Source organism: Etheostoma spectabile, chromosome 10, assembly GCF_008692095.1.
Source record: "Etheostoma spectabile isolate EspeVRDwgs_2016 chromosome 10, UIUC_Espe_1.0, whole genome shotgun sequence".
NCBI classification, from domain to species: Eukaryota; Metazoa; Chordata; class Actinopteri; order Perciformes; family Percidae; genus Etheostoma; species Etheostoma spectabile.
The window spans coordinates 918,167-926,690 of NC_045742.1; the positions used below are offsets into that span (position 1 = coordinate 918,167).

The 8,524-nt window shown below is 40.5% G+C and overlaps 1 protein-coding gene across 11 annotated transcripts in view; it reads left to right on the plus strand.

Moving 5' to 3' along the window:
- tenm2a (teneurin transmembrane protein 2a) overlaps positions 1-8,524 on the plus strand; it is a 205,347-nt gene that overhangs the window by 41,685 nt on the left and 155,138 nt on the right. The gene's annotated exons all lie outside the window — the stretch shown is intronic.

Genomic DNA, 8,524 nt, shown 5'->3' on the forward strand with positions numbered 1-8,524 from the left:
TATGCTGAACACCCTCTCAGAGGGAGAACTTGTAGCTGGGATCCTAAGTACTTTGCCAGTTTTGAGAGACGTGGGAAGAGTCTGTGATGTCCCCTCCACCAGTCAGTCGGGTCCCCACAACATGTCTCTGGCCAAATGAAATGCCACTGCATTTGTTATTTCACTTTTTTTTTGGGAGGTGGATGGATGATGATGCGCTAAAGAGGCTCGCTTCGATGGATGCCTGAGTTATGTTGCGGGATGTTTAGTCTTTGCAACGCATTTCCTGGCCCTCATACATTCATCGTATTTACGTTATGTTCTAAAGAGGTTTGTTGTGTTGCGTTATGGCGCCAACACAACTTTACGGTACTCTTTGCATATGACCTGTTCTTGTTTTGTGTCATTAGCATCCAATCCTTCATATTAGGCATTTTATTAATTTTTGTATGATTTTTTTTACATCAAAAAATAGCTCTTAAAATGTAGTCATCACGAGGGATAGCACTGGCATTTTGCGCTAAAAATGTATGCATTATATTACACACCACCTGTAATGCTTCCACACCATGGATGGCCCCCTCGGCCTCTGCTACTTCACACATCTTTTGGGGATTTTCTTCCCGTTACTCTGTCTTCTCTGACTGTCTCCATCCAGAAACTCAGCTGCGTGTGGTGCAGGGAACTACTCTGATTGGCTCGTGGAGGCACGTGATCAGACAGTGGTTTAAGAAGCGTTAGATTGGCTTTGCCAAAAAAAAAAAAAACATTTATAGGGTGTGTTCTATGTATGTAGACAAATTTTAAAATATCATATAATTATAATTATTGTGTGTGTGTGTATATATATATATACTGATATATATAATATATATATATATATATATATATACCATGGTTGATTATTTGTGCAGCCCTAAAGGTGACCATATCAAACTATTCTATTAGCCTATACTGTATGTAGACGCCAAAGAGCCACAACTAGCTCAAGTGATAGCAAAGACGATTCAACTTGTTTTCTACAGTGGTAACATACCCACACTGGAACGGTTTGGCACTGTTTCCACTTGTTCCACATTGTTGTATCTGATAAAAAAGTATAAGTACAAGGCTATCCCATGAAGTGACAACCCAGTAAACCTGGAAAGTGTGTGACGGGAGCAAGAAAATGAATTAAGCCCACTTGTCAACATTATTACATGCTACATTTGCTTAACGGACTCACTGTCACTTATAAAGATTACAGTGTAAAATTAACATTAAGAACTGAGCGATTGTAATCTCAGGAGTTTTGTTTTGTTTGCATTATTCGGAGTGAATTTGTAATTTGAATTGTGCGAAGAACACAGAGAGAATGAAAAGAAGTTTCTAGTATGCCCCTCACAGCTGTGCCATCTGTCTTAAATTAGTTCAGGGTGTTATGGAGAGATTTAACTGAGCTGTAAATTTGGAGCATATTCTCATGGTGCTGAGTGGATGTGAAGGCCCTTTAATGCAGAGAAATACTGGACAAATATTGATTTGTTTGCCCTTTATTTCGTGTTTATACTGTAACAGGCCTATGGCCCCCAAAGTGGACTCCTGGCATCCACTGTGTGAAAAAAAATCTACTCTGTGGTGTTTGCAGCCGTATGAATCTATAATATAAGCCAGGTTTGTTTGGTTATACCGGTTCTATCCTCCACGCTGTCGCCACCTCTCATTCCCACAGCTCATTCTCATCTTGTCCGTCATTTCTCCCATGAGTTTGTGTCTATATGTAATTACCCAGTTTGTTTGCACCTTGGCTCTGACTGCCTTTCTTTGTCACAGCCAGCTTGTGTTCACAGAAAGCGTGTTTGTGATTGCGAGGGTTTGCATGCACCAATCAGTCTTAAGCAAATAAGGGTGTCACAGGCAAGAGCATGCAACAGTGCTAGTCTGTTCCCCTGCACATGTGTGCGTCACCCAGAGCCCACTCTGGCAGACATGGAGAGACAGAGAGAGGGACCTTGTCGTCTCTAATCCCTTTGTTTTGAGTCAGATTAGAGCTTTGTGAGGCGTTTGCGAGGCCTGCAGAATGTGGATTTAAGGATTAGTCTAATAAACAGAGGCTCTGTGGCACTCTGCAGCCCAGTGTGCAGATTACACAGGCACCGAGAGCAAGGAAGAGAGAGGGGTGGATTGTTTCCTCCTCCCATCCCTTCAGTTTCATCCTGACAAATGACAGGATGAGAGGAGAAGAAACCTAGAGGAGAAAACAGAAAGTGGGTGAGGTCTCTTCACATTTCCTGATCAGTGTGGCAACTTTCAACCATGCCATTCCCTGCAGGGACTACAACTCTGAGTCACACATGCAGACCTTGGGATATGTAACTTTTATCCCATACTTTCGTATGACCTCAAAAATGCATAATAATTACTGCATTCAGCCTGGCTGATCACCGGGGACGTCCCATCGTTCTCGTTCCTACTTGGCAAAGAATGCACAGTGTTCACTATTAACTTAGACAGCTAAGACCAAAAAGCCCATCTCCTACACATTGCTGCTCCACATTTTTACAATAATCTTGTCGACTCCTAAATGTGTTTTTTGTTTCCGTTCTATTTCAGTTCAGTACGAAATCAACTATGAAACCCTGATAGAACTAGGTTCAATTACACATAACATATCGTGTTTTATTTTTGTTAGTGACCTTATTGTTGTGTGGTGCTGCAAGTGAAAGGCCTGATTTGTAAAGTCTACCACTGACTTATTGTGTGCTCACTAATGAGGGGCTCCAATATCTGAGCTACGAGCGCCTGCTGCTGCATCATTGCATTCAGAGGTTGCCTTGTTAGGACGTGCTATTAGGGGAAAAAAAATGACTTTAGTGCATCAATATCATGTCAATGACACACACAAAAAACACGCCAACTTATAATCATGCAAATACAAAAAGTGACACAGCTAGTGAATACCACGACCAATCACACTTAATAAGCAAGTGGTTGTTTTTTTTCTATTTGGCTAAAAGAGGTGTTTGAGGTAATGAGGCGAGGTGTGTGGGAGAGAGAGAGATGAAATGTTGCTTCTTGTCCTGCACGCCCCTCAGCTGTTGGCTCACAGATCATCTTGGATCCAGAAAGGTTTCCAGTTGAACTGGAGCCATGTAAGCCGCCCCAGCTATCCTTTTGCCTTGTGTGTGGATATGTGTATTTGTGTGTGTGTGTGTGTGCGTGTCTGTGTGTGTGTCTTTGCGTGCACTTTCAATGCCACCTGAGATCGAAGACATGATTAATGACTCCTCTGAACGCTGAGGAGTTTCTGTCAGAGCCCAGTCCAAAGCTCATACAAGGCAAGCTTATGTGTTTGTGTTACAGAGAGAATGATACAGGGCATGGTGCGTTTATAGATGCGGATGCATAGAGGAATATTTATATATGCTAATACATGTGAGTATGACACACATACACAGTTAAGTCTCAGTACAAGAAAGTAATCAGGATGCCTTCCACGTACAGTGAAGTTCCAATGAGCCACATTTATGCAGCTTACATGTGTTATGCATACAATGCAATTAAAACTTATATTGTACATAATGAGATATTTGTCAAAAATGCTATTAATTACCATACTGTGTTAAAAGGAATTACATTGATTCAGAATGCACCCTGAGAAAAGATTTCACTGGTGAAAAGAATGAATTAATCACAAAGATAATAAGGATTTACACATAAAGAGATGACGTATAAGCTGCTCTTAAGGGAAATTCTATATGTAAATATGTAACTGGATGCTTTGATGAACTGTATAATATTTGGGCCTTGAGTAAGATGCTCTCCTAGAAATCAAGATGCACGCAGGTTTTTTGGCGACGTGTAATTGAGCACAAGTCTCATAACGACGATTTGTTTTTCCTCTTTATTCTCACGCAACCTCTCTGTACTCCGCTCTCTCCCCGTCTACTCTTTTGTTTCTCTGTCACTCAGAGTCTTCCTCTCTTTGTATTCGTGAACAAACTGTGTAAACAACTTAATTTGAGTAGCAGCACAAAAAGCAGCAGAAAATTGAGAGCAAAATGCTTCATAGCCACAATTTTGTCTTTTGTGATAACATTGCATTGCTGTGTTTTTAATAGGCTGTCTTTTGCTATTCAAATTCCTTTCAAAGAAAAAGAGAGGCAGAATGAAGAACTCCATCTCTCGTTGACAAAGAGTGTTGGAAGAGTGGATTAAGTTTCTGATGGAATGGCTCCATGCTGTGCTTTATCAGGCTTTTAGCCACCAGTCCTGTTGGCTGATTGTTGCTTTTGGTTTGGTTACAATTGAATTAAATGAGCCAGATAATGGCTCGTCTAATCCAACCATAAGATAAGATCAGATAGAAATGGCTGTATCTATATCAGTCTGCACCACGTATGTAGATGTATCTATTTGTCTAAGAGACATACATATTGTACATACGGGTATAGATTTACAGATTTACTATAAAGTACAAAGAGATAAACAATAAACCACTTAGTCAAATGACAGAAATATATTTGGCAAATATTTTTAATAGATTTTTATTCTAACAAAAAATGACAGTTCCAGCATCTCACTTCACTTGATTTGCTGCAGTTCTTTGTTTTATGTGATGATAAAGTGAACGTTTTTGGGGGCTGGGCTGTCGGTCAGAAGATTTGAAAAAGTCACCTTAGGCTTTAGGATAACACGACATTCATTTTTCTTTATTTTCTGATGTTTTATAGATCAAAGAATGAATCATCCCTTATTTGAGAAAATCTCCCGAATAATTCATGGATAATAATTGTAAATTGCAGCCCCAAGAGAACACAGCATAGGCCGAGGACCTCTTAGCTGAAAGAGAGACGGGGTAGGGACCCCCTAATAGTTGCATATTAAACTGGACTAGATGGATGAAATGAATGGATATTATTTACACATCATGTTGTATTGTTAAACATACAAGTGGAAAACATAGTGAATCCATAAGCTTAGCTGTATGGCTACCTTACTTATAGTAAGCTGGTCTTCAATGTGTAAATCAAATGTTTGTTTGTTTTTCACAAATAGGCCAATTTATCTTTAATTTTAATATGTTAAATTCACAGTAATGTACATTTTTTGTTGTGTACGTTTTTTTTTTTTTTTTACATAATTTGTGCACATACTCTAAGGATCCCCTAGGGGTCACAGCCCCCCCCCCGTTGAAATCTACAAAAAAAACGATCTCTTGTAGAGGATTGTCTAGAATATGTATTTTATTAATACATGTCAATAAATGCCAGGATAGCTTGTAGCTTACACAGAGTAAACATGGCCTTGTGTAGCCTCCTCCTAGTTAGCTGCGGTAGGAGTCATCTGGACAGGAAGCCTCCCACAGTGTGATGGCCCTAAACAGCATCTATAGTAGCACTCAAACACTGCCTCCGTGCTTATTTGTTTGATAAATGAGATGGCTGGATGGAGTCTTTGCAGCTAATTGTCTTTGGGTATCTAGCAAATGTGCATGTAACCATTACAAATGCAGTGAAATAATATGCATAGCAGAGCTGGGTCGATTGCGATCAGCGTGTTCCCAGAGCCGACGGTCTCTGCACTGCTTTTTTTCAGGCACATTTGAGGCATGATGCAACAAAACCTGTAATACATGAGGCAAATGTCAAACCATGTATGCACTAATGCTACTGCTCAAACATTGGTGACCCACCACTTTTACAGAGTGGTCTGTTGGTTTCACAAGATGTGTTTAATTTTTTAATTAGGAATGACTGAATTAGCCACATCAAAGAGAATTTGACGAGCATTTTCAAGAAAAAACAAGTAGTTCACAAGTTTCAGAATGCAACTTATTGGGACAGAATGTGTCAGATATGCTTTGTTTCTGACAGGTTTAGAAAACTAGATGTTGATTTTACTTGTGTAAGAAACACTCTTGAAGCCTGTGATTACACAGCTAAAATAGCTGCATCTGATTTTGGGTTAATACAGTTCATATTGCTGACTCTTTCTTTGATATTTGGACTCGTTCAGAGGTTGATCAGGTTGAATGGGAATTCATCTTGTCCAATGCTCGCTAATCCATTGATGTCATTAGCTTCCAATTAACTGAGCATGATTTCTAGTTATAATGTGTAATTTTCCATATTTTTCTTCCCAACCTCTTATTTGTAGAGAAAAGGCCATTATCTGTACCAAACTTCACCTCTGTAATTTCGAAAATGAATTCTCCTCCCTCCCTGTCAGCTTCCAATTACATTTCTCATTCTGCCTGGATTTCATGGTCACTTCACGGTCACGCACATGTCTCTTCTCCTTCGTCTAACTATCCTTTGTCAACTCTCAGGGAAACACAGCTATTTGCAGGCTCGTGTGGGTGGGTTTGTAACGTATTGCCCGGGTGTTTGTATATGAATATGCATGTATCTGCGTTTCCTGGTAGCATACCATGAAATTGTGGTAGGCGACCAGTCAGAACTACAATAAGTTATTACACTTCTGATAAATGAGATAATCTGTGTCAGTGTGATGATCAGGGGAGTTGGACCGCTGTCACCGGAGTAATTAACTCAAAAAAGTTGTGTGTGTGTGTGTGTGTGTGTGTGTGTGCTTCTGCGACCTTGAGGAAAACACCCGCCTGGTTGGAATGTGATTGATATGCGTTCCAGATTTTGTGATTGACCCCCTCGGCTTTCCATCTATTTCTCATTTGGTGTCCTTTCTCCTGCTACTCAACTAATATTACACCTACAAACTACTGCGCAAGTCTTGTGCCTATGGTAATGTTAACTAGCATGTTAGTTAGCAGTAATTAGCCTGTGCCTATGTTAATGTTAAGTAGCATGTTAGTTAGCAGTAATTAGCCTGTGCCTATGTTAATGTTAAGTAGCATGTTAGTTAGCAGTAATTAGCCTGTGCCTATGTTATCTCCGCCTCTGCTGATTGGGAATGACTGAGTTTTCTCTTGCACAGCTACCTGAAGACTTCTAACTTACCGACAGGCTGCTCACGTAGGGCAGTGACAGTTTGTTTGCATAATTCAAGGGGCTGGCAAAATGTTGGCAACTGCAGAGACATCAGGGAAGCAGAAGGGTTGTCCCGTTTTGTTGTTTCGGACATCTCCGGCACTGGCCATGGTGTCTGAAAAGTACCGCTGCCGACTACTGGTAAGCTAATGTAGCTGGGTGTTGTTGCATGCTAACATTACTGGTCGGTGAGCTAGCTAAGCTGTGTCTTCTGGTGTGTAACGTTAGCATTAGTGGTATGACGTATCACAATATGATTCAAAAAATATATACAGTATGTGAAATGTATTCATACATATAGCAGACCCCTAATTGATACTTTTAACATTATTCCTTTGATTGGACAGATAGTCTAGCTAGCTGTCTGGATTTACCCTGCAGAGACCTGAGGACCAGGTAACCATAGTCCTCAGATTGGACAGAGAGTCTAGCTAGCTGTCTGGATTTACCCTGCAGAGATCTGAGGACCAGGTAACCATAGTCCTCAGATTGGACAGATAGTCTAGCTAGCTGTCTGGATTTACCCTGCAGAGATCTGAGGACCAGGTAACCATAGTCCTCAGATTGGACAGATATTCCAGCTAGCTGTCTGGATTTACCCTGCAGAGCTAATCATAGTTACAGTCCACAATTATGAACTATTTCTGTAACATAATCTGAACCTTTATCTCTCATATGCATATCAGTATATCATGGTATATCAAGTACAGTGCACACACTCAGCTACCCACTCTCACAAAGCCCCATCACCTTAATAATGCCAGCCACAATGTTCCCAAATTTGCCGAGCCAGTAGCCCTCTCTATTTCCTTACCCTCCATTCAAGGTACAAACACATTAAGGTTGAACTCCTAATAGCCTGTGTGATGGATGCCGGAGCTTAATGAGCTCTTTATGAGACTTAATACCTACTGTTAATCAATGGACATAGCAGGGCACTTTTCAATACTACCTTCTAAGCATTTTAAAATGAGCCCTCATTGAATAGATTGACTCACATTGTGTTTCCTTGTCTCTCTTTCACTCTGTCTCTTTTTTTTCCTCTGCCCCAGTATGCAATTAGTTACATCACATATTTTGAAATGATGCCTATTCTTTAGAACTACATACTGTCCGGACTGAGAGAAATGTTGATGAAAATGCAATGCTACGCAGTAATGCAGTGGGTGGACCAGACTCTCCTCAGCCTGAAGCAAATGCAACATGGATGACCTATTTATTACCATAAATATCCCATACAGGCAGCTGCTGGAAGCGTTCCTGTCAATTACTGCTGGTTGTTGTATTGTTGTACTTTGATCTTTAACTTCTAATGTAATGCATTGCTCAAGGCCACTGCGCTAGTATCATGCAGTATTAGCCTCAAAATAATGTATAATCTGCGTCCACATGTATAAGATTTGAATAGATTAAACGTGGGCTGGTTCTGATGCAATACCAATGGACTGATCAGGTGTCAGTGCAGAGCAGGTGATGTGTTGATGCACATGTCAGGGCCAGGTACCGCCATACTGTATGTGCATTTAAGTGTGTTTGTTGTTTGGGACTGTGTGTGT